A 26,424-nucleotide genomic window follows, 5' to 3' on the forward strand; every position below is an offset into this window, starting at 1 on the left:
TAATAAAAATTGGGAAGTTAAGAACTGCAAAGCTTAATTACAATTGCTAGACAGCGAATGTTTACGCGAATTTACATTTCTATGAACGCAATCGAAGAAAAAGAACCAAAGCAAAAATTTGTCTGACTCGTTAGATGTCACGTTGCAATCGATAATATATTTTGAATACTTTGCACGCTTACTTTGCACATTACAGTGACTGCAAAAAGCGTCTCTCCACCACTCTACTTATCGTTGCACCTTATACTTAATTAGATGCTATATAATAAATTCTCTATTGTTTAACGATATTTCCGTACGATCGGAAAAATTTGACGCTGCACGAGTGAAACAATAGAACCTAATAAAAAAGCATTTCATTGCAAAAAAGGAATGCTCACTTACAGATACTTTTTCACTATGATACAATCAGTCTAAGTACGCGTGTTTTCCACATTCTCATAACGTTAGATTTGCCATAAATACGTAAATATCTAGCGGTCGATTGTTTCTATAATTGTGCTACAATTATATCGAAATGAAATGTTAATATGGAAATGTCGCGTGGACGAGACGTCGACCATTTAACAAGTCAATTATCATCGAGCGGCTGTTAATTTCAGCACCGGGTCCTTAATCCTGATCGAAGAGGATCAAGGGTCATAGGGGAGGTGAGTGTGGAAACGGGCGAAGGGACAAATCGGTTTGTAGGGCCAACAGCTCCTCTCTATGGCAAGCCGTGTCGAGCGTAGTCGAGCCGAGCCGGCACGGTCGGCTATAAAAGCCCTCTCGCACCGAGCCCTCAACGTCACACGTCGTTAGCACTCTGCACGGTGAGGAACTCCTGCGTACCACCTGTTATCCGTGGAAGAAACAGTTCGGTTATCTTCCACCCGAGTATAATCGTAATCGAGCTACGTTGCAGCAAACATCGTACATTATCGGCTGTTTGCAAAGGATCGGAACTCGCTTTGTCAGGATCAAGCAAATCGATAAACGAAAATCTCCCCCGTAGCCGCTGTCGACTAAAACGCCTGTTTACTTGGAGTCATTCCTTCGATTTTCTTCTTCTTCTTTTTCTTCTTCGTCGCCTCTGTCTCCGGCAGAAGATTTTTATCTGTGACGAGAGGACCTTGGACCCATCGGACAGGAATTGCACGATCGCTTTCTAATTTTCGAGGTAAGCGTTCAATTTTATCTTTCTCATATCCGCCTCTCTTTATCGTGTTCTCGGTTGGCGCTCGTTTTGGCGGGACAAGGACGGTGAAAATCGACAGACGCGATAGGAGAAGTGAGTGTTGTCGTTCGTTGCGGTTGCGAGTGTTTTGCGGTGGTTGCCTCCATAATCTCTGTCTCGTCCTTCGCCGCGTTCGTTAGTCGGGTCCTCCAGCAATTACCACGTTACGAATATTACGCACGCCTCGCCGTGGGGTTGAAGATTACAGTGTGATACGCGATCTCCAGATTAGTAGGAGATTACGGGCAAACGATACCATTCGAAGTTACGTTATTCTTTCCGCGTGGTTAGGGTTAGATAGTGATTCGTTGGAACGGGGATTTGGCGGTGTCTCGCTCCACAGAACAGATAAGTGCGGCAATAAAGTGACAGATGCGGAAAATAAGAAGATTGATAAGGCTGATTAAGGAATTAAAGAGATTGGAAAGTTATAGTTCGGCTGAACTGGCAGAGAAGTGTTCGCGGGATACAGGCGTTTAATCCTTCTCGATGATAACGACATTGCAAAGAACGACGATCAATTATGCAGTTTCGAGTCGTGGCGGTCAAGTAAATCGATAGCATATAAGGTAAACGCAAGAGCGAAAGTATCGAAGGTATCGTGTTCCTCCTCTTCTCTTCTTTTCCTTTTTTTTCTTCCGAATCGCTTCGTCGAAAACGCATTATTTTTGACCTTTGAGAATTTACTTCGCTTCACTGTTGCTCACGGTCAAACTGTACGCTCAAACAGTGATTCATACACCGAAAACGTCACATTTCGTCACAATTTACGTATTAACGTAGCAATTCTTCAAACAAGCGAAGATCATGCGTACCGAAATAGTTCGACTATCCGTTTTCCGCATCTTACGAACGTTTCGCATCCCCCGTACCTGTTAAGTTAACGTCAGAGGTTAACGATCAACCGTGCACCATTCGCGTGATATCGCGTTGCGTTGCGTGTTTGGAATAAACCATTCCTGCTGCAACGTGGGTAATACCGCGCACCGCCAACTCGTCACATTAATTAGCTCATTCCTTCGCTGTCGAAATGAAATACGGAAGCCGAAAATGATCCACGGAACGCCGCATTCGACTTTTAATTTTCTCTTCTTAACCGTTTTTCAGGAAATTCGTGAAACTGTTCGTTGAACGTGTACGTCGCGAAGTGAACGAAATGTGCTGTTCCATCCATTAATCGTAGGAAACGGGTATGACTTTTCGCGTTCCTGCGATTTTCCAGGTTTCGCTTATTGATCGTTTAATTGTGTATTGAACGCGACACGAAGTAACACGTTTGAGATTATGCTTTCTCTTCTATTAGAAATTGGTAGGCTGAAACTAATTGGAAAATAGATTGCTTTTTATTTTTCCACTTTTACTATTGTTCGTTGTGGTTGTTGAATAAGCAGATCTTACGAGGTATATTTTAATGATTTATTTAGTTACTTTGTACATTTTAATTTGTACTTACATATTTTAAAATAATATTACACAAAAATAGTATTAAATATGTTATAAAGTGTATTAAAATATAAGTAAATATTAAAAAATACATATGTTTCGATACTTTCGTATTTTAACGATTATTTTATTTTTTTGAATTTATGTTCTAATATAATTCGTCACACATTTGGAACGATTTTTGCACGGCATATCTTAAAACGTGGAATAAATAATCCAGTGTTGAAAACACCATGGAAATTATTAAAGAATAAAAAAATGTTAGTCGTTCAATCAACGATAAAATTTTCTTCGTAATGCACGTAGGTCCGTGTTCGCAAATAAATAATTGATATATGTATGTCGACGGTTCATTATTCATGCTTAATTATGATGACAATTGTTGATAATTTTTAATGATTTGTATACTGTGAGAAAAATTACAGAATAGCGTGGCACAGTTGGTTTTGTATATTTTTACATAAATTTGTAGGCAGCTGTAGAATTTTTCTAAGAACAACAATAACGTTCGTACTCGGATAACAAAAATTTCCTACAGCTTAATTAAATAGAAATATGATTTCACCACGTCGTGTTCGTTGCTCAAACTTATTTCCTACTATTTCTATGCAATCGGAAGTAGAAACTGTTGCACAAACAACAAGAATTATAGTCATTCGAATTTCTATTTATTAATTCGACAATATCGAAATTTTATTAAACTTTGTTATGGTTCTCAGTTTTTTTTATTCATCAATTCTTCCATCGGCTTTTATTTATTTAAAAACTACTATAATTTACAAACAAAATAATTTATAAAAATTTAGTAATATCTATATTATTTTATACATAATTCATATCGATATTTCCTTTAACGTTATATTTAAAGTCTCCAAAATTCTTTAGTCTCGTATGGCGAATTGAGAATAAAAATTATTGTTAAATTGCCGATTTTTGTGGAAATTCGTATTTTTATAAAGTCTGGAAAATAAGTAAAAATTCTGTATCGTTCTCTAAATATTGCAACGAGAAATTTATTCTGGAATTTTTATATATTTTTACATTCTACGTACACTTTGCATATCATTGTGCATCTAACTTATTATGAATGCATAAAAATCTGTAGCCTAATTATTATACACGAAGCCCTCAGATTATTTTCGGCACGGCGTAAAGAAAATACATACCGCAAAACGTTGAAAATCGATCACAGATAAGACTTTTAAAAATAAGATCGCAAACAAGATATACAATTTGCACTATTAGAATAAAATAAAAAAGTACAAGTGACATAGAATGACTAAAGTACACTTGTTAATATCAACAAAGTGAATCATTGCACCATAATATCCGAATTTTAGTACAGTTTTATTTCGTACAATTTAGTGCAGTTACTATCTTTGATGTTGTCCAGTAACTGAAAGTATCCATACACACGTCGACATCCTTTATGAACGTATTACGTATATTATACGAAACATTTTGAAATTTTATTAGTAAGCTACAACTATCATGATTATATTGTTTCGAAATTTTAAACGATTCTGAAAATGTACAAAAAAGAGTTCTGGAAAATTGCAAAAAATTGCAATTTTGCAAATCTGCAAAAATAGAAAAGTACAAGTATCTACATATATTTTGCAGAGACTACAAAAGTATTCGACGAACACATATAGCAGAATTTTTTTTATTGATATATTAATAATTATTTCGGAACGTTTTGAAATATTATTTGCAGTATACGAAACATTTTGAAATATTATTTGCATTGTACAAAATATTTTGAAGTTTCATTAACGCTGTAATGACGACTATCGTGACTATATCGATCGAATTTTAAACGATTCTGGAAATGTATACGGTAGTTGTAAGATATTTGGAACAAATATACGTAGTGAAATATACGTTAAGAAGAAATGGAAATATAAAATTCTTAATTATTGATTGCAACAAGTGTACAACAGCGAAATTACATCAGTACCTGCATTTTGCAGAGATCACAAAACTGTTTAAACAGGCAATCCGCGATATTAATAAACCTCGCGGTATTCAGTGCGATCATTTTTCACGCTTGTTGTGTACTTAAAGCGATTATTCACATTGTACATCAATTTTGTACTAAATATCAAGCTCGTAATAAATATCTTGCAACTTGCGTATATACTTTCGGACTGGCTACAAATTTTGCCAACATAATCGTGAAAGTCTCATTACAGCGCTAATGAAATTTTAAATTTTTTTACATAACACGATATAAATATAAGAACGTTTTAGTAAACGTACGAATACTTTTGCCAGCCACCGTATGCAAGAAACAACGTAAGACTTTCTAGAATATTGTAAATATCTCTATACGCATATTTCTTTCCATTTTGTAAATAATTTCTTATCGGTAAAGACAACTTATTTGCGAACTGTAAATTCTTATCGCTAAACCCTTAGTTATTCGTAGACTTTTCTCTCCTTTTTTTTTTTTTTTTTTTGATCGAACAAATTTAATATCTGTCCTAAACTTAAACGAGAATTGAATTTTTCAACGTGGAACGTTCTGTATTCTCATGTGCAATAGGTTTAGAAATTCTATCACGATGTAAGACTACGTTTTGATAGTAATCGAAGGAAAGACGATTCGCCCAAGTAAATACAAGAATTGTATAAACCGTGTTTATCATAAATAGTCGCGATTCCTTCTTTCTTTTTGCGATTGCATTTAGACCCGACGGGACTAGGGACCTAGCTTTGATTCCTGTGGGTATCGAGGATATTGGATTTCCTCCATATTGCACCGCGAAACTATTCGTGCCGCCTTCGTGCGTTGCTTGACGCGTGCACGCAGCTCTGTTATTTTACGTTGATACGTTGCCCCATTTAAATGTCAGTTCAAAGATCTGTGACATACGGATGAATCTGAATGACGAAATAAAAATATCACTTTTCCTGCATGAGTGGTCTTTCTATCGAGATACGATTTCGACGATGACGCCTTCTAAAAGTGGAAAAAGCGTAGCTTTTATTTATATTTTTTTTTACACCCTACCAATGATATGCTTATACAGTTTTTGGTTTAGTATTAAAAATATGGTATAAAATGTTTTTCAAATAAGAAAATGCTTTTGCGAATGTTTATAACGAAACAGTTAACGATAGCTTTTAGGTAAACTCTTGATTTAGTGTAGGAAATATTGTGTGTAAGGACTATTTCGTACGTTTTGTTTTTTGTTTTTATATTGTCGCTTTTATGAATATTTAGCATAAGATAGTTAAAAATTGGATAAAAAGATGTAGTTCTCACTTTTTACGTCTACATGGCATGAAAAATTTCGTATAACGTGGGATATTTCGTATATTTTTTTAAATGGGTGCACAATTTTACAAAAACTTTTATCAGTGTTTTTATAAACATTTCTTTAAACGTGAGTTAGTATGATCGTGTTAAGAAAATATCAGAAAAATAAGTTTATCACACTTTAACAGGTTATTGTTCGTGTAAATACATATCACCTTTAAACATCGAAGGTTAATAATTTCTACTTGCTACTATTCTCAATTATTGCTATGATACGATGAATCAGTATGATAAAATTTCTCGTGAGAAATTGCAGATGAATCAAATTGCAATGATCGTATTCTTCAGAATCACCATAATTACGTTTAAAAGTGTATTATAATTAATTCATTTAATTAAAGTAATTTAATCTGATCCAATAGATTTTTGGAAGGCAATGTGCAATAATAAAACTGATCCTAGGAAATGAAATCTAAACTCTAGAGGACTATGTTGCATACAAATATAACTATTTACTATACATACATTTCTACAAATACATATTTATGTATTGAAAGTACACAAACATTGACATTATCGATAATATCTGAATATATTTAATGATAATATTGATCGTTTCATTTCTACATTCCAACCGTGTAGCGTTTCTTACAGTTACTAATTTATCATTAATTTCTACACTTTGGTTAAATTTACAAGCTGTAAATCTGCAGCGTCTGACCAAAGTGTCCAGACATTTCTAACTAATTACGTGTCAGTAATTGATCCGTTACATATTTTCCTGGTCATTTCTCCATTAACTTCTTTATTGGGTTGGCAACTAGTGATTGCGGAGTTTGTCATTAGGTGGTAATGGCAAAGAAATGGCGAGGAAAATATGTAACCGATCAATTACTGACACATAATTAGTTAGAAATGTCTGGACACTTTGGACATTAGGTGGTAATGACAAAATCCGCAATCACTTAGTTGCCAACCCAATATTTCTTTTTTTCCTATAAAACCACTGTCGTAATCCATTGTCTGAAACACTCAAAAGGCGATAATTTATGAAACGACATAACGTTATTCGTTTTAGAAGATTTGTAAGGTTTTAGAACGCGGCCTAACATTGTACCTTTCACTTTACTCGAGCAGATTAAAATAAAGCGCAGTGCACTTGGTGCAAAAGCTCCATTTTTATTACATCGCGTATACACCGTTAAACCAGGGATAAACGTCTCTCGTGTACTAAAATTGCTCTATTCAGGCAACAAAACGATCAACCAGATAGAATTTCTTACGTGTCAGAGCAGCAATGGCTATCTTATGTTATTTCTGTCGGTCATAAAAGCAAAGTTGGAAGAAAAGCGTTAAGGATTTACAAGGATCAGGTATTCTTCTTTCATCCCTGTCCCCTTGTTCCTCGTCCAAGGGATGCGCATTACTATCGATCTGCTGGAACTCTTAATACGCCACAACGAGTTCAGAACTCGTCGCGTTCAGAACTTCGCTAAATCTACCGTCAGCGACCATATGAAAAACAATTATCGTTCTCTTCCAATCTACAAATCAAATTCATCTCCTGGCTGGTTGGGGGTGGAACTTCAATTTCGAGGCTGTTACGCTCGGGTATTTAAAAAACGAACGGAGGAGAAGCAAATGAAACGACGGGGTATTCAAGCGGAAAAACTTACGCTAAACTTGCACCGCGATTCGGAGCGCGTAATTGGAAATTCAACTCTTACTTTCTGTTCGACGCAATACGTCAACCGGAAATTAAGAGATTCTTCGGACGAACGTAAAGGTAAAGATGCGGGCAAACTCGAGCTTTCCTTCCTCGAGTTGCGTCGTTCTGTCTTCTTCCTGGAAGCGTAGTGATATGGCTCTGGGGACGGTGCATTTCGATCTTGCAGTTCCGCTCACGAATTACAAGCTTCCTTTCGTTGAACTTGATTGAAAGTTTTGAACACGACGCGATGAGTCGGCCGTCTATATATAGACTATATATATTCCTATATATTCGTTTTAAGCCTCTCAGTGCAGCGTTTCCGGCGCCGCGCATCCGATCGGCTGATCGTTAATTCAATTTCTTTCGTATCTCAATCCGGTTGATCGCCGGCAATCGAGAACCCGTCGAAAGTTTCGAACGGTACGTCAGCCATCGATTTCCCATCGGAAACGCTTCTCGAGATCGGCTATAGAATATCGTCGATTGTTTCGCGTCGACAATGGCGAGCCGTTGACAGCTCTTGCCTTAACAAAATTATCGCTATCTGTATTGCCGTAAACTAGATTACACGCTTTCATTAATGTTGCGTCCTGGGTCAACGAGCTGTCGTTAAATTCGCACCAATCGTTCCGCTTGTAAGTACAGTGGCTGGAAAAAGTGCTCGCACCTGTTCTTACTTTTTAATGAATTTTTTCCCATCTGTCTGATATATAAGCGTGGAACTAAACACTTGAAAGAGACTTATACAGGCTGTTTCATAACACGTGGGACCAACGATATCGGGAGTGAGCAAGGGATACAAAAATGGAAAGATGGAAAATGTTCGTGCGAATATGTGTCGTGTTTGACGTTGTTTCAAAGTTACAGACACTTTTGCGTTACAATAACCCGACAACTTATCTTCATTGAAGGTGTTCGAAATGACTAGAACATCATTCCATGCACAATGAAATTTTTGCAAAATTCTTTGCGAAATTCTTGTAATGGTCGTTTGGAGCATCTTCCGTGAAGATAAGAAGTTGCGCGTTATCGAAACACAAAAGTGGCCATAAGTTTGAAGCAGGGTCAGATAGGACGCGTATTTGTGATATGAATTTTGTCCATTGTTTTTGTGTTGCCTGAAGCGGCTGCCACGTGTTATGAAATAGCCTGTACAAAGAGGAGAGACGCCAAGGAAGATTAATCACGAGATGAAGATGAGCGGAAAGCATCCTTAAGTGAAATTTTGGGAGAATCAGGAGAAGCGATTAAAATGATTTTTATGAATGTTTCCACACGAAAAGCAAATACTGGGGTCATGGGTGGGTATAAAAATAATTTTTAATCGTCTTCTAATTAAACAAATTTAAGTTAAATTCGACTCGTGGTTTATTGGTGTAAAAAAAAGAGGACAAATACACCGGATTGACTAACATTAAGTGGCGTTTCTTCATCGTCAGATATAAATACTCTGTTCATGCTGAAAATCAGCTTCATCTTTGACCTCGGTGGATTGTATTTGACTTTTATATCAGGTTCTACATATACATATACATATTTTCGTATTATCAAATTTTTGGAGCCATATGAAATTAGGTACACTGGCATCTAATGATATGGGATTTAATAAACTTGGACATAATTAATTAGATAATATGTGAATGTTATGATACGTTATAATATATAAATATTAAATATAATTATACATTCGATTACTACATTAATCCTTTGGCTTCAAACAAGTCCGAATCTGACTCGCCTGGCTGACTATAATTTAAATAAATAATGGTAATAATTAATCTCAATTAAATCGCACATCAAGGGCTTGATATATTAAATGTTACGATACAATATGTTATAATATAACGTGTAAATACTTTTTCTAACCACTGCAGTTCGCGTAAAATTAACGTGCTAACAATTAACAAATTGTTGATTTCGGAAAAGAAGGACGGTATCTCGGTTCGATTTTTTCGATTTTTTTTTTTTTTTCACAATCGAATAAAGAAATTTTTTTGAACTTTCACGATGTCTTTTGGATAAAATATTTGTGGTTCCTCAGATTTCGATGGTATTTTTGATAACACGTGGCACTTCGTTCTGACATTTCGTGAACACAAAACACAGCATACTATCAAGAACACTGAACAAAAGAATTTAGTTTCGACATTTCACTCAACTTTGTGTTAGTTTCCCAATAAACGTAATTGGCAATGTACTTGTCAATGTATTATATCACTTGCCATTGCACTATAACGATATTGCAATTTCTATATATATATAGAATATATAGCTAACATCGTTATATGCTTAAATAGATATAGATATTATATAGATTTTATTCGTACGATACGCTATTCTGGTATTATTTTCGCAAGCACCAGGTAATTGCGTGAAACTTCTCGCGTGATCTTTATCGCAAAAGCTAAAATAAAACAACTGTTCATGACAAGTTTGAGTAACGTATTGTAACGGCTATAATAAAGCTGTGCGGGATTTATGATAAGGGTAAAACGTGGAAGCATTAAAGGTACAGTTTGTGTTATCCAGTGAATTCAGAATGAAGAGAATCTTTTTCGCAGTTATTTTAAATATGATACTTACAATAAACTGTATAAAAAGGAAATGTATAAAAAAAGGAACGAAATATCTTCTCGTGGAAGAGCAATCGTGTACAACGTTTTAAATTTTGCTTGAAAATATTCGTCACATTTGTCCATTTACCTTTAACTTTCTTGTATATTCACCGGATTTTTGGAAATTAACACGCGTTCCTCTAGTTCTTTTTCGAACGTATCCTTTGTTCCTTTGATTGGTATATTGTTCGATGAAATTTTAATTCCTTTGATGCAACAAGTACAGTGCTGTGGTTTAGTTTTTCGTTTGCAGCAGGTTGTAGCGAATATCGTGGAATAGCATTGCCACTATTGTTATTCGTATTGGATTTTTCGCTCTTTTTCAAGCATTCTTGTGACTTTTTAAGTTACTTTACAACAACAGTGGATCAACTTCTGAAAATTTCTCTTTTTCCTACTATCGTGTGCAAGCTCGCTTTAGGAAACACAATGTGCAATTTTTAGCGTAAACAAAGTGCAATTTTTTTAATTGATCCGTAGCGCCAACGTAAAAAGTGTTCGTTAATCCAAACTGAAAAACAATTTCGATAGAAAGCATCAAAAATCTTGTCGAAAACAGAAATTTTTAAACACACGTTATACGAAAGTTTTTTAAACTTCATTAGTATCGTGATCGCTATCGTGACTATATCAGCAAAATTTGTGACAAATCAGAAAATATAAGCTTTAAAATATTTATCACCGAGATATCTACGCTTTTACATATTCAAAACGATTCATTTTTTATTTTCCTATACCATTCGTATACAATTTTTTACACGCTATTTGCGGCAAACGATTTACAATTTCTACGTACGTTTTCAGATTGGTTTCGAACCAATTCGAACAAATTTTATAAAACGCAAATAATATATTGATGAAAGTTCTTTAATAACTGTAGAAATTTAACTGTAGAAATACTAATAACATTTGGTAATATGTAACGATGTCAACAGTAACAAAGAATGTATCATCAAGTTGTAACATGAAAATTTAAAAATGTCGAAATATAAATAATGTACAGATTCCAAAATATCGCGGTAGAATCAATAAGAAATATCGAAATGTTACGTGTAAATTGAAACGTAAAACTGGGATCCAATTTAAATAGATTTTGCACATTTATTTTGAAATTCTAACCAGTAAATAAAATACGAAACAATTAGATGGTTAATAATTTAGGTTCCAGCGAACGTAACTGAAAAATATAACAAAAGGAAGCAGGTGCTAGCGATACTGTTCGTTAATATTATCCAATGATATCTAGTAACCAGTGGCTCGTAAGAATCTACAACGGTGCGACTGTAGCAACGAAAGTATTAGGTTGTCCGGAAAGTGTCTTTCTCTTCCAGACACGTCTTTTACAACGACGCATCTTTATACAAACATGAAACCTAATCTGTCGAACATTGTGATCTTTATTTTGATAAAATAAAATGGATCATACGTAATTCGATAAAATTATTATTTTATTATTATTATTAAAATTAATTATTAAAATTATTATTATATAAAATTATCATTATTAAAACAGAAAATATTGTGAATCCATTTCCTTATAAAACGAAAGAAACTTTTCGGACGACCTAATAGAAAAGATCAATACGGTTTGAAAAAGTAATATCATTAATAAGGGTAATTATTATATAAAACTCTATCGATCGGTATTGTATTGCAAACGAGAAAATGACGGTTTCCAGATAAATATATATAAATTTAATATCGGCGATAATAAAGCGAGGGCTTTTAAGGGCAAACCGCCACTTCCAGTAACATTATTACCAATAACAACCGATATCCAGTGACACCTGCTAACATTATAACCGATAATAACGCATTATCGAGCTTTAGCGTTCAAAATATTAGAATACGAATAATATTAATATCCACAAACATTAAAATATAAATGGTACAAAAAACAAAAAAAAAAAAGAAATCCAGAAATAGCAAAACATAAACAAAGATGGAAACGTTGCGCCTAAGTTAAAGCGCGAAGCTAAACTGAAAATCAAACAGGTTTCAGCGATTCTGGAATTCTAGCTCGCAAATAGATCACGAAACGAGTAGACGATTAATAATTTGGGCGATACGCGTGTAGCGCGCGCCGGTAACAGCTAGACAGAAGAGAGAAACGTTATCGAGCTACCAGTTATTATGCTTAATAATGGAATAGGAATAGCCATGTTACGATCGGCTAACTGGTTCTCGAGATAGGCCGGTAATTAGTCTTGCGAGAGGCGATCGCGCGTTCCGTGTCTGGGAATTTATCATTACGTTGGACGTGTAAAGTATAAATCACGCAGCGTGTCTGCAGGTTCGCGTTCAATGAGCAGAGAAAGAATCGCGGCGACAACGATCGTCGATAAATCCGCGTAAAATTAGAAGCAATTACGCGGCTACTGGCAAAAATCGCTCGGTTATCGCGGTGACCGGCGCCGAAGAGCTGAAATCGTTATCGTGGTGTTCGTCGTGGAAACGCACTTGGTCGCCGCGGCCCGTTGTAATTTTCAGTCGCGGCATTGCTCTCTGCGATAAAACCGTGCAGTTCAATACGAAACGACAACTATGATTGAAGGTCGGGACAGCAGCTCTCGATAACGAGTTGAAGAACTCGGAAAAAGAAAGATTACTGCGTGCCACGTGACTGGGTCAACGTTTCGCACACGGTGTCGAGAAGAAATTGGGCCGCGATATTCGAGCTGCTTTTATTTGTGGAATCGGTCAACTAGACGAAACAAAGAGTAGAGGAAATTGATGAAATGACAGTGGTTCGTGAACGTATTCGAACGCTTATCGCAGTATTTTTTATTATATTTTATACAGGATGGTTGGTAACTGGTGGTACAAGCGGAAAGGGAGTGATTCTACACGAAAAAAGAAGTCGAAAATATAGAATAAAAATTTTTCGTTTGAGGCTTTGTTTTCGAGAAAATCGACTTTGAATTTTCGCTCGGTACGCGTGCACTTTATCACGTCTCGTTATAACGGATCTCACTGTAGATCGTTATCTCGATGGAAAAATTAAAAAAATATTTTTTTTTAATTTTTATTCTATATTTTCGACTTCTTTTTTCGCGTAGAATCACTCCCTTTCCGCTTGTACCACCAGTTACCAACCACCCTGTATATTATTATATTTACATGCGTTACACGAAACGTTTTGAAATGTTATTTTCTGTGCCAGTACTTTTGCCAGCCACAGCATCTGCTAGATATGTTCATATAATCGGAAATAAATTTTTATCGAGGTTGCAAATGCTCTAATTACTGGGAAAATATTTCTGCTACAATGGAACCTTGATTAATGGAAGGATCGATTATCGGAATGTTGATTAGTGGGAAAATTAAGAATAAGTGTGCGTAAGAAAGAGGAAAATGAGAGTAGAAATAAACAGAGATCGTTAAATCCTTATTCAAAAACCTGTCGTTCCTGTGTGTCTAATATTAATATTTGTAAAATAGTTAGAAAGAGTAAAGGATATTTTTCGAATGAAAGAAATGGGAACTATGAGAACAAAGTTTCAGCATGCGTGATGATTAGCTCGGACAATCAAGGTTCTACTGTACCTCGATTGAGCGCTATACTGCACTCTAATCAATCATTAATGAAAGAAACAGTGTAAACAAAATATTACGTGGTTCCTCCTGCATAATTGAACTTCATCTATCAGTAGCTATCTTACACGATGGAAAGAAAGTTGATAGTGACATTGAAAAAATTCTGCAGGTAAATTTTGTAGATTAAGTATCATCCAGTTATCCTATTTAACGTAAAATTGTACAATTATTAAAAAAATGTATAAAAAAAGATCTATAATCTACGATCTATCATTTGTCAACTAATTAATTTTTATTGCTAGACTGCGGATACTCACGGAAATTTGTATCTTTCGGAATATATAATAATACAAAATTGAACCTAGAAATTGGTTTGCTTATTACATAAATATTACAAGTAGCTTGGATATTTCGTATATTTTGACGTATTATACGCATTTCTACGTGTTCAAATTTCCTTTCATTTAAATGCATAAAAGTCTGCAATCTAATTACATCTTAGTAAATTATCATGCAAGAGAACCCTGAAATACTTACTCTGATAAATCCAGAAAGCGACACATTAAAACAACTGCCAGATGACTAAATTCCTTTAGAATTTAGTGCTTATCTTTCAACCGCGTAAATTTAAATCCAGCTTTTATTGTACATTATGCAAAGTAACGAGTAGATCTCGTTACAATGCAGAGTACTAAATGAATTATTCATCGGAGACGTTATCAAATACCTTCTGAAGAATTAAGATCTCCTTGAGGATTCGTTGCTTAAGATCGTAAAGGGTGTGAACAATTTCCCTCAAAAATTCCCCTGCCCCTTTCAGCCAAGCAACCTTCACAAAAGCGATAACCGCGGAGAAAAGAGGCGGTAGAAAGTGGCAGCGCATTCAAACGAAGATTCGAGTTCATTCTTATCGACCACTGAAAGCTATTTAATGATCGTACACGAGTCGAGTTCGCGCGATTACCGCGTGAACTCCATTTCCGATTACGTAGGAACGCATCGAAATCGCGAGGAAATTTTTTCGTGCTCGGCTACACCTGGCTACGCTTTTAGCTACCTGCAATTACTTTCGGTAACTGTTCGGCGCACAAGCGCAACTTTTCATTTCGTAATGTATCTTTGAACGTAGAAAGTGGTTGGCGCAATAATAGCAACGTCGTCGAGGTTAACTTCGCTACTTATTGGTTTGTCAATGTGTACACTGGTATTCGTAAATATTAGGACACCCCTTGGTTCCATAAGGTTCGATAATAAATTGAAGGGCTCGCAAGGAAAATCACTTTTCCTCGTGTTTGCCTCTCTTCAGAAAAACGAAAGAATACTCCGGCATTTCTAATTTCCTCTTGATACGCTCCAATTTTTCTAAATGATCGTTGAAACTTCGTTCGAACAATTCCACGATTTCAGAGCGGTCTTGCATTTCTAGCGTAGCGAACAATTTTCGATACTGAATTAACGTTATTTTTTGTATTTGTTTACTTTTGTAAACAATTTGATTTTATTAGGAATTATCTTATAATACGCAATAGGTAGCCAAATATGGAACACTGACATTAGATACGATATGGGAACGAACAGAAAGTAGCTTTATCGTTCTTATCGATTAAGACACTTTGGCTATAAAATCACATTTCTAAAGAATTAATGAAATAAATAGCCACTCGCAATAATCTACATGCAAGTGTCAAACTCTGCACTAGCACATTTATCATGCGTCCAGAATCCGCATATTCAAGCAAGAAAAAAGTTCTTAGCGAAATAAACGGTTGTCAGAGTAAATGACAGCCTATAACCGTTTAACAGATATTTGTTTGTCAGGTTTACAAAAAATGGCACCGTTTCACATTTGCTCATTTTCCTTTACATTCTATATGATTCTTGTAAGTGTATCTGTAAATTCCTGATTCTTGAATATAAATCACGAAAAAGTTTAGTAAATTCTTTTATCTCGACATTTACATCTTCATGATTTATAACTTTTCTACGACGTAATGATACGATATTAGTATGTCGTATGAATGTTGAGACTGATATAGAATAATATGATATTATTTCCATAAACGATGAAGTCGTAGAGATCAGGATAAAAATATTTATTGCAAATTTTTTCGTAATAAGTTAAGATATAGATCATTGTTTTATGATATCGATTACTCGTTATCGTTTAAAAAGCAAGAAAATTTGACATGGAAAATTAAAAAAAAATTGGTCAGCAGCTCATCAATTAGTTTAATTCTACCGCGATTCTCGAATTTTTATATCTTCATCCTGCTCTCGTTTTGGTAAACAAAATTTTTCACACCTTCTTCAAATATTTTTAAATGTTTTTTTCAATTTAATGAAAAATGAACGAAACGTACCGATATTTTGGCACTAAATTATCAAGTCAGAAATCAACTATTTTTGAATTGATCGAACGATGATCTTGCATTTACGAAGAATTGCAATTCAAAGATTTGTAAAAACTATTTGCAAGAGTTACAAGAGAAATGTTATAAGTTAGAGATCATGTCGACTGAATCCAAATCGAAATTCGTGTAAACAAGAAATTTAGAATTAAATAACAGCAAATATGATAAGAATATTAAATAATACCGTTCGCGTAATTATCTATCATCTGATGATATTAACGAATCGACAAGTGACAAGTTATAATAGACAAGCGTAACGCCAATGTATCTCGCATGTTTGCGCTCATTTTTTCCAACTTTCCCATCACGCGTCGGATAAATGCCAAGTAACGTCTTTTGTTCCTCGAGAGACGCTCGAGTAATAAATTTTCGTTCGCAAGAAGGTGCAAAACTGAGCATTTTTTCAGCATCCTAATCTCAGTGATATAACACCAGTTAAATCGTGCGAGTCAAGCCAAACGATAAAATTTTACTTGACATTTTCTCCTTGCTTTCACACGCGACCTAACTCGTTTACTTCACTACTTTGCAAACTCAATTTTCTGAAAGATGAAATTTCTAAGGCAATTTCGATTTTCGTTCTAATCGCAATATTTTCCTCGCCCACGCTATTTTTTCAAGACAGGTCGGTACACCACGTTAATATTAGCCCGTACATACCTCTACGTTCGCATCAATTCCGTGCGTAGCAACTTGTAATTCCCGCGTGTACCTTGCAAGACGTGTTTATGAATTTTCCATGCAAAAGCCATACGTTTAGACGCTTTTACGAGTGCACAGTCCCGCGTCTCGCGTGCATGCAAATAACGCGACCGAAGGAATATTTCAAAATGTCACGACACACTGGGACACGTATTCGTTAACACGCGCTGCTACCTGTCTTTCGAGCGTACCACTTACGGTTGTAAAAATTTCGTTGGTCGCGGACGACGGAGAGGCGACACGGGATTTGGCTGACCGTTAAGCAAACGGGTTAAAGGTTTATTGGTCGTCAGCCGGTAACGTGGAAAAATCGTGGCACTACGTCGTTGAATCTAATCCGCTGGAATGGCAACTACATCTATCGCGCGTTGTAAAGGGCTCATATCGCGAATATGTTTTATGATAAACTTTTGTCATTTAAGCTGGATGGCGCACTTTGAACTTTGCAATGTCGAAACTCTGTGCTTGACAATTTTGATGGCTCTCGCGACATCAGAAGTTGAACGAAAATTGATCTCTGTTATCCTGACGAGAGTTTCGAGTGGAAACGGGCGTATTGTTTCGAGGATGGGAATAAGACTCGGAGTGTACTAACCAGTCTGTACTGACAAATCAGCGCTATATCAAAGAAAGATCGTTGCTTGTATATCTACTCGTGTACTTTTGTAATATTATCGAATTAACTTTCTTACTTATGTTCGTAACCGGCTTATTACCTGAGCTTGTAAATGGCGATGGCCTAACAAAAGAATAATAATAACGCAAAATACTCAAAGAAGTATATATTAGGTACGGAACAAAGCAGGAAAAACGTCTTGAGATTCGTAAAATCAGCAGCTCTATGGGACGAAATCTAGAGACAGGAAATATACCATCGCTAGTGACTGTATCGTTGATGCGACGTTAAAGAATGAAAGAAGAAGAAGAAGAATGATGATAATAATAATGATAATAACAAATAATATTTCAGCTACTGTCAGGGGCATAAGAAAAATTACTGAAAGGAATTTAAATGGTTTGTATTTGGTGGTAAATAAATAAAAAAATCCTGTGAAGATGATTTTGACAGCTTTTTCAGGGCCATTAACTCTTTTTTTTAATGGAGCCACATACTTTTTGATGCGCCGGTGTATGTGCTTTTTTATTCTCTACAAAAAATTTTGAGACAATTGTATATATCTGAAACTAATTAGTTTAGGAGATATTTTAACTTCAATCTTGTTGAACTTACCTATAGAAACCACGGAAAACATGAACACAGGAATACTGTTTTTCCATATTTCCTTGGCTTTTTCTACGATATGCCTAACAAAATCAAAGTTAGAATATCTTTTAAACTAATCGTTTGTACATACAATCATCTCAATGCTCTTTTGTACAAAATAAAATAGCATCGATTGACGCGTAAGAAGTCTCAATTTAAAAAGTGTCAATGATCTTGGGAAAACTGTCAAAATAAGCTTCGCAGGTTCTATCAGGTATTCCATAAAAATTTCAATATACGATACATGTTGGCATAAATTGAGGTAGAATTCAAAATATACGTATGTAGGAATGTTATATTATAAATTAACAGAAAAAAACAGTACGACAAACACAATATCGTTGCACTCTCACAAAATCGAATAAAATATCGCGTTTCACGAATTCGTTTCTCACTAATTCTACGTCACAGCAACACGATGAACTTCTCTCGACCACGAATAATTCAACTCTGACAGCATTTATCACGCTCATTTTTCCCTTAACAAACCTTGGTAACGCTCACAACACTCCTTGACAACATTAACATATCTTGACAACGTTTATAAACAATCAGCCACGTCTTTCCCTGACGTCACACCATCCCACACGTATGATATGTAATTTTATGAGTTTATCGATATGATCAGACCGCGAATAAATCGATTTCATCATCGTTGCAAGTCGATATTTGCTGTTTCGTAATTTGTTCAAACAATGAAAACACGTCTTTCGTATATAGTGTACGGAAGAAATTGCGAACACGTACCCTATATAAAGCCATAAGATATAACTTGACGATATTGTTTGTGCTGAAAATTTCGTCTACGGAAAACTGTTTTTCTTTAAATATAGCTATATCGAACGTAAGCAACTGGTAACAATGTGCCCTGGGTCATCGATGTATATCGTGAAATATATTATTCGATTACTATGTTATTGTTGTTTTTCCTCTTAAGTTTCTTTTGTGTGGTTGCGGATGGAAAATAGCGACAAAAGGTGGAAATACCTCAGAAATAAGAGGTAATATTTCCTGTAATGTCTGCATTCACTTCTGTGTACTTGCGTTTGTGTATGTGCGTGTGTGATAAAGAAAAATTTATTATATCCATAAATATAGTCGTGGAAGCCAAATCGGTTGATACTGATGCACATAGCCAATCATAAAAGTCTACGTGCATTAATTAAACTTTTTACATTCGACTTAATCAAAAGAAGATAAAAAGGTGCTTTGTCATAAAATCATTTATATTTACAGTGGCTCGTGCAAAAGTATTCCTATACTTGCCATAGTAAGCTTTTATGTTTACGTCATCAATATACAGAGTGCCCACGCAAATGGAACAGGTTGTATTTCCTAAACGGTTAGAGATAGAAAAAGCTAAAGGTTCTCTGAATTATTTCAGTCTCTTTGCAAGTGTTCCGGAGTATCTATGTTATGTTCCACTACAAGACTGAAATAATTCAGAGAACTTTTAGCTTCGATAACTTCCTAATGAATAAGTTTAGGGCATAGGTATGTTAGTACTTTTATGTAGAGCACAAGAAATTGCATCGATTGGTACAGTCAAAAATAAAGATCTCCATTTAAAAAGCAAGATGCAGTTGCATTTTTCTGATGCACCGATGCACAAAAATGCATATAATTAGTTGCATATTACGCACTGCCTGATACCATTTAACTTCTACTTAGGACAACTTTTTCTATTCCTAACCGTTTACGAGATATAGCCTGTTCCAGTTGCGTGAAACACGCTGTATATATACACTGTATACAGAAAAGTATTTTGAAATTTTATTGACACTACAGCGAAACGCGACTGCTACGAATTATATCGGCAATCGAATCCAATCTAAAAATATACATACAAGTTGCAAGATATTTTCTACGAAATTATATTTAGTAAAAAGATAATACACGGTATAAATAGACGTCTTAAGCCTATAGTACGCTGTACAATCCAGAAACTTTATTATAGTAATTTTTTCATTCCATCGTTGTACCAATTTAGAGAAGCGATGTATTATTTTTCTGTTATGATTCTAAACATATAATTGGCTGGTTTATGCACATTTCTATTGCGTTACTTTGAATCCTCCTTACCTTGTATCGTAGGCATTGTATTTTGTGACAGTAAACGCAAAAAAAAAGGAAGAAATTATATTTCGATAGACATTACCAAAATACACGTAGTCGCTAAATATCTACGGTTCTGCTATTCAAACAAGTTTTTCTAGCTTTTGCTTATTCCACGCTTTGTATGAATAAAATAGTCCAAGGTAGAAGAAGATGTCCGAAGAGACACAGACACGCGAGGAAAAAGCGAAGGAGTCAGCAGGGTTAAAGATGATCCTACTAAATAATGACACTTGCTAATGTCGCGGACGATTGCCCTTTAGATATTCTTGTGATCTATGCAAAATGTGTTTGTATTAAATATTTCGCAATTTTTGTATATATTTTTCCAATCGTATCAAATTTTCTTGATATAATCACGATAACTGAACGTTACTATAACGCTAATGAAATTTTGCAGTGTTTCTCGTATAACGCACGCAACATGTTCATAAAGAGTGTTCGAATACTTTCGCGAACTTGTTCGTATGTAGTTTTCTGCAATATTGTCCGTGCGCGTATGATGTGAAACTATGCGACTGATAGTGCATCAATGTCCACGTCAAAGATGAAGCAGTTGCTTTCATACATGCGTTTCGTGTTTTATCATATGGAAAGGAGGAAAACTCAAGGAGCAGATATTTCCCTTCAGTTCGTAGAAAACCAGCGATCGCGTTGCTTCATCGAATCAGACGACGAAATTAATGAAGGGTAGGGAAATTGCGTACCATTATGACGCAATTTCATAGTTCTCGTGGAATCGCTCCTCGCTGACAAGTCGAAGCAAAAAACGAATATAGTTCTCGTAAATTGAGTTAGAGATACAGAACTAATAATCGCGCGCAAATTCTTTTTAAGTTAAATTTCTTTATCTTCGCTAAAGAAAAGGTAAATCACCAAACAGTATCTAGTGCAATAAAAAGCATCGATCGACATAACAATCGGGCCGTGAGAATAACAAACTCTTTTTTACCCTTGTTCTCTTTTAAAAATCACATCTAAATTTTGTATTAGCTTCCGATAATATTAATTACCTTCGTTATAGCTATATCTTTTCTTCTAGATAACCATCTGTTAATTTACGATTTCTTGGATAGTCAAACGTTAGGTAAATCTTTTTAATGCTTTGACGAGTTAACACGATGATACCCTGCTATTGGATCGTATCCGATTTTAGGCAAGCAGTTTGTTTTTAGGATGTTATCTCTACTGAGATTTCGAAATGTTTTGTACGGTACACATAAACAAGTTTCAGAAGCGAATACTTCCGCGAGCTACTGTACGCGATAAAATCAATGTACCGCAACCTTGCGACAGAGAGTATTTAACACTAGAACTACTGATAGTTAACACGAAGCTGTTTCTACCAAAGCCAGTCAAACTGACTGGTGTCTAAAAAATACGTGATAATAGAATATTTTTATATTTATTAATTCATTACTCTTTTACAGGAGGAATTCCATGTTATATAGTACTTTTTTGGCATTATTAATCCATCTGAACCAATCATTTTGACTGGTGTGGTAGTTCTAGTGTTAATAAGAAAATATTAATAGTATTACTTTACAGTGAGCGAACGCACGAATCAGTTTAATGTTGCGTAACGACAGTAACATTTTATAGCTTTTAATAGCTTTATCGATATACATACGTAAACGTTCGAGCGTATCAATGGCATTTCCATGAGCACGCGTGAAACGTCGCGAGTCTCGCTTGGAATTTCGTTTTGTGCGAGTTTGACTACAACGTGTTTCAATGTAACTTTGCCTGAGATCGTTTGTGGCAAAGTTCCTGAAATTTTTGGGGTAACGTCGTGATTGCAAGAAGAAATATTCGAGTGTTTCGCATTATCACGCCTGCTACGCAGTGAAATTTTTCGCCAAAATTAATGCAACATCGACGTAACTAAGAACTTGTAATTATCAATTTTCCAAATTATCCTAAACATTCCTAGTTATCCGTTCGGATAAAGAAATTTCAAGTTGAGAAAAATATTTCCTCCAAAAGCTTGTCCTCCTTCCGCTTCTCCTCTTATCCAATTTATCGTTACGATAAAAAATATATGTTCTAATTTATACGTTCTTAATTAAAAGAAAGTTACAAAGTCGCTTTTATTCTTTAACCGTCCGGTGGGATTCTTGCTAGATTTGTAATCTTAGAAATCAGCTTACAAATTTTCAGCGGTTGGAAATGAAGAAATTTCGAAAGTGAGGGAAGGAGGAATAGACTCTGACGTTGAATGAATTTTCATAATCTCTGGCAATTTACATTAAGTACAAGACGTCCAGGTGTAATTATCCTTTACAAAGGACGATCTTGGAGAGGTCTATCGAGACACGTGTAATTGTTCGAACGCCTCCAGTCTATGTTACAGGCCATTACCGAAGCTCTCTTAATTTCCTAACTTAATCCGAGAACGATTTACACGCGCCGCGTGAAACATTTCGCCCTAATGACAAAGTACGGTGAAATGTAAGATAAAAACAAACTCAGCAGGTTTTGGTTTAATTAGAAGTAATTTTCTACAACCCGTTTAATTTATTTGTACATAAGTATTTATATGCAATACACTAATACGTATTAATACACAACTACACAGATGCAATTTTAATACTTCTAATCAATTGAAATATAATAATTCATTGAAAAAGGTATATTTTCTATGGTTATTTCCTGATAATGGATATTACTATCGTTTATCTTTATTTTATTTCAAGTAGAATAAGATGTTGCATATTATGCATAGAATTTTTCTTATATTTTGCCAATTTTACATTTTATATTTATTTAATTGTAATCTGCTTAATAATAATCTCTATAACTTTGTGGAATGAATTGAATGTTTTGGAATCGGAAATTTTTCATTTTAATTGTTATATATATTTCACTAGAATTAATACTTTTCAAAAAAAAATGTTTCGAATGTAGAAAGAAATAATTATAATATTACCTCAACATATTTATTAGCCGATAAATTCGAATTCAATTCTATTATATTCAAGATAGAAATTATATCCAAAGTATAATATTTTAGAGACCATGATAGACATTTCGGTAATCATATTCGAGATTAAAGTTTGTCTTTTTATTAAATTATATTACACAATACCGATCATATTTTAATAACATAATTAAACATATAACATTTTTGGCAAATGTCTGAATTACATTTAATTTATAATCTTGACGATAATCGTTTTGAACGGTTATTTGATTTAAACATAATCGTAGAAATGGATATAATGGCAGAAATTCGTGTCTTTAGTGTTGTTTAAGTTTGTGAAACTGAGTGATATAACAGCTATCTATTTTGTTAAGAATATTGCAACGTATATGAAAGTTTGATCTTTTGGGACTCTTCATGCAGAAATCTTTCTTCTAGTGGAAATACTAAATAACGAAGATCACGTCCTCTCTATCATATTATCTATATATAATAATTATCTTATAGGTAATTAAGTAAATGATTGTAAAAACGATGAGTAGCTTCGGTCGTATTAATTATTTGATGTTTGGTGATTCTTAAAATAGAATCCTGAAATTCAATTTCTACGTAAATTCGTAAATACGTTATAAAATGACGTGGGAATTTCACAAATTGTATAATCAAAGTATTAATATTGTCTATACGGCTATAAAATTATTTATGCAATTAAAATTGTATAATTAAACGATTTAATTAGCAATTAAAATTATACAATTTACGAAATTGTATAATTAACTAACTTGTTAAAATGTCCGACTTTCCCTCTATTTGTGACAAACTTTTTCCTTTTACGCAATTTTTACGTTAAAAATAATGACGTGTTTTAACGATTTGATACAATCGTAGCAATCATGATAATTCCATTGTTTAATATCTGATTTTTTATTTAGAACTTTATAAACGCCATTGCAAATTATATCATCCCCTGTCTTTTATTTCTTTGCTGAATTTTCCATTTATAATGTTTACTAGGAAGCACTATTCCAATTTATACATTTTTATCAATAATTTTTACAATAGTCATTTATATTTTAAATATCATAGTAGGAAAATTAATATTGTACGTTTGGTTGCTTATTTAGGATTTTAAAAAATGTAATTGCAATACTATACGTATTATTTTCTGCGCTATATTCTTCTTATAGAATTTATTATAAAATTACGTTGCGAATTTAAATGGAACTTTCCAAGTCACTCTTTATTTGCAATATGTTAGAATATTTACGAAAAAGCAACCATTTAAGACAGAACCATTTTCAATTTGTATATCTGTTAATTAATAATTTACAATACTCTCTGGTATCTTAACTATTGATTGAGCATCGATATTAATTAACCGGAGACTGATTTGGAATTTTAATAACGTCGTTATAAGTTATGTTATCTTCTTCATTGTATTCGCATCGTACATTTTGTTCCCAGCTATAACTACTTACGAATTCAATGGTCATCGCTTATAACAGATCCAAATATCACAAGGGGATACAAGTTTAATATATCTTGTGCAATCATAAGTTGGCAACTGAAATTTATACGAAATTTATGCGCTTTATCGTACATATATTTCATCGAAATTTGTCGAATAATAAAGTTTCTTAGCGTACTCTTTGCGTCGTTTTTTTTTTTATATTTTCGGTTCAAAAACTATATTAATGTGAAAATGTGACTACCATAGAAATTTATCGAAATGTTTGTAAAGTCCCTTACCGTATCATCTACATCACCCTTTGTAATATTTTCAACTCGAAAATTCTATTAACTTGCAAACGTGGATAATAGAAATGTAAAGAGGGATATCGGTAGTATTACATTTAACTAACAAAAGGAACTGTCTGTTATAAATTGATATTTAACGTTAAATATATGACGTATATTCATGCGTTTCAAATATTTTTTATCGTAATTGTATTTATATCAACGCGCATAGAACTCTCATTCTACAAAGCAAGATTAATTTACCTGGTTAATTTATCTTATAAGACACTTTGTGTATCAAAGAAACGTGCGATGATATTGTTATTAATCGTAAAATATTATTTAAGAGATGCGTGACGAAATTTGGTTCGATGAATTCTCGTTTCGTGAGTCATTCGTAGAAATATTTTGCAAAAAAAGAAAATTTCTCACATGGATACGTGTATGTCTCTTTTTTTTTAACGTAATTGCCTAGTATATTTATCCGTATCTTGTAATATTTTCTGAAATATTCTTTAGTCAGAGAAAATGATATTTAAACAATCTTTTCGTTTCCGTAGAAACAATTTACAAAATCATTTCCTCAGATCGATACATGTGTTCCTTTCTATTTTAGAGTAAATATGCAATACATTTATCTATGCTTTTTAATACGTTTTTAGATAGATTTTCTCCAGAAAAATATGATATTTACATGATTCGAATAAAAAGAAGAGGATTTTTCGTTTTCCTGATATTCGTTTCTCTTTTTTCGAACCAACGAAGATCTCGCAGAATGAACGTCGAACGAGATTTATGGGACGTTAAACGGAATAACGTTCTAACAGCCGGAAGTAAATCAAAGGATAAACGAAGGGAAGAAACAAACCGAGCAAATTTTACGTTGTATGGTTGAGCATCGTAGTGCTGTTGTATTGAACCATTATTATTTCTCATGACTATTCATATTTTTATTAAATACGATAAAAACACCATAAGACAACATAATACATGTGCTGCTCTTATTGTCACAAGACAGACAAATGTATTTGTTAATCCTTCGATAGAGTTAGAAAATAACGAGGGATTTAGAGCGAACGATTTAAAAAATAAATATCGTTTTATTCTTAAGACTCGTTGCATTTCTCTGATGTGAATCCCTTTAGATTTAGCTTCATTGAGTCATTAATACTTACACGGTGCAATAAAGTAATGCAGAATTCGAAATGAAAGATCTGAATAGTAATAACTATTTCTGGTATTGGTCTCTGGATTCTTATTTCGTCCGTATGAAAACTGTCCTTTGATTAACGATGGTTCTGTCTTGCATCGATTAACTATGAAACTGAACAAATGATAGTCTTATAGGCATCGAGAAATTATTAACTTATATTGTCAAAATCTGTATTCACGTCATTTTATGATTTTACGAACTTTAATCTATTAAATGATATTTAATTCGATCACTGTGCTACATATCTATTAGATAGTAACTCGTTTGCCTTC

General features: G+C 34.2%; 1 protein-coding gene across 1 annotated transcript in view; it reads left to right on the forward strand.

Annotated features, from left to right (window-relative positions):
- Positions 1-778: 778 nt before the first annotated feature.
- The window catches only part of LOC126866894 (diuretic hormone 44), a 77,368-nt gene continuing 51,722 nt past the window's right edge, over positions 779-26,424 (forward strand). Inside the window, exon 1 of the mRNA XM_050620888.1 lies at positions 779-1,159. The gene's annotated coding sequence lies outside the window, so the exon portion shown is untranslated. The remainder of the gene's footprint in view (positions 1,160-26,424) is intronic.

The sequence above is a fragment of the Bombus huntii genome, chromosome 6 (genome assembly GCF_024542735.1).
Source record: "Bombus huntii isolate Logan2020A chromosome 6, iyBomHunt1.1, whole genome shotgun sequence".
NCBI lineage: Eukaryota > Metazoa > Arthropoda > Insecta > Hymenoptera > Apidae > Bombus > Bombus huntii.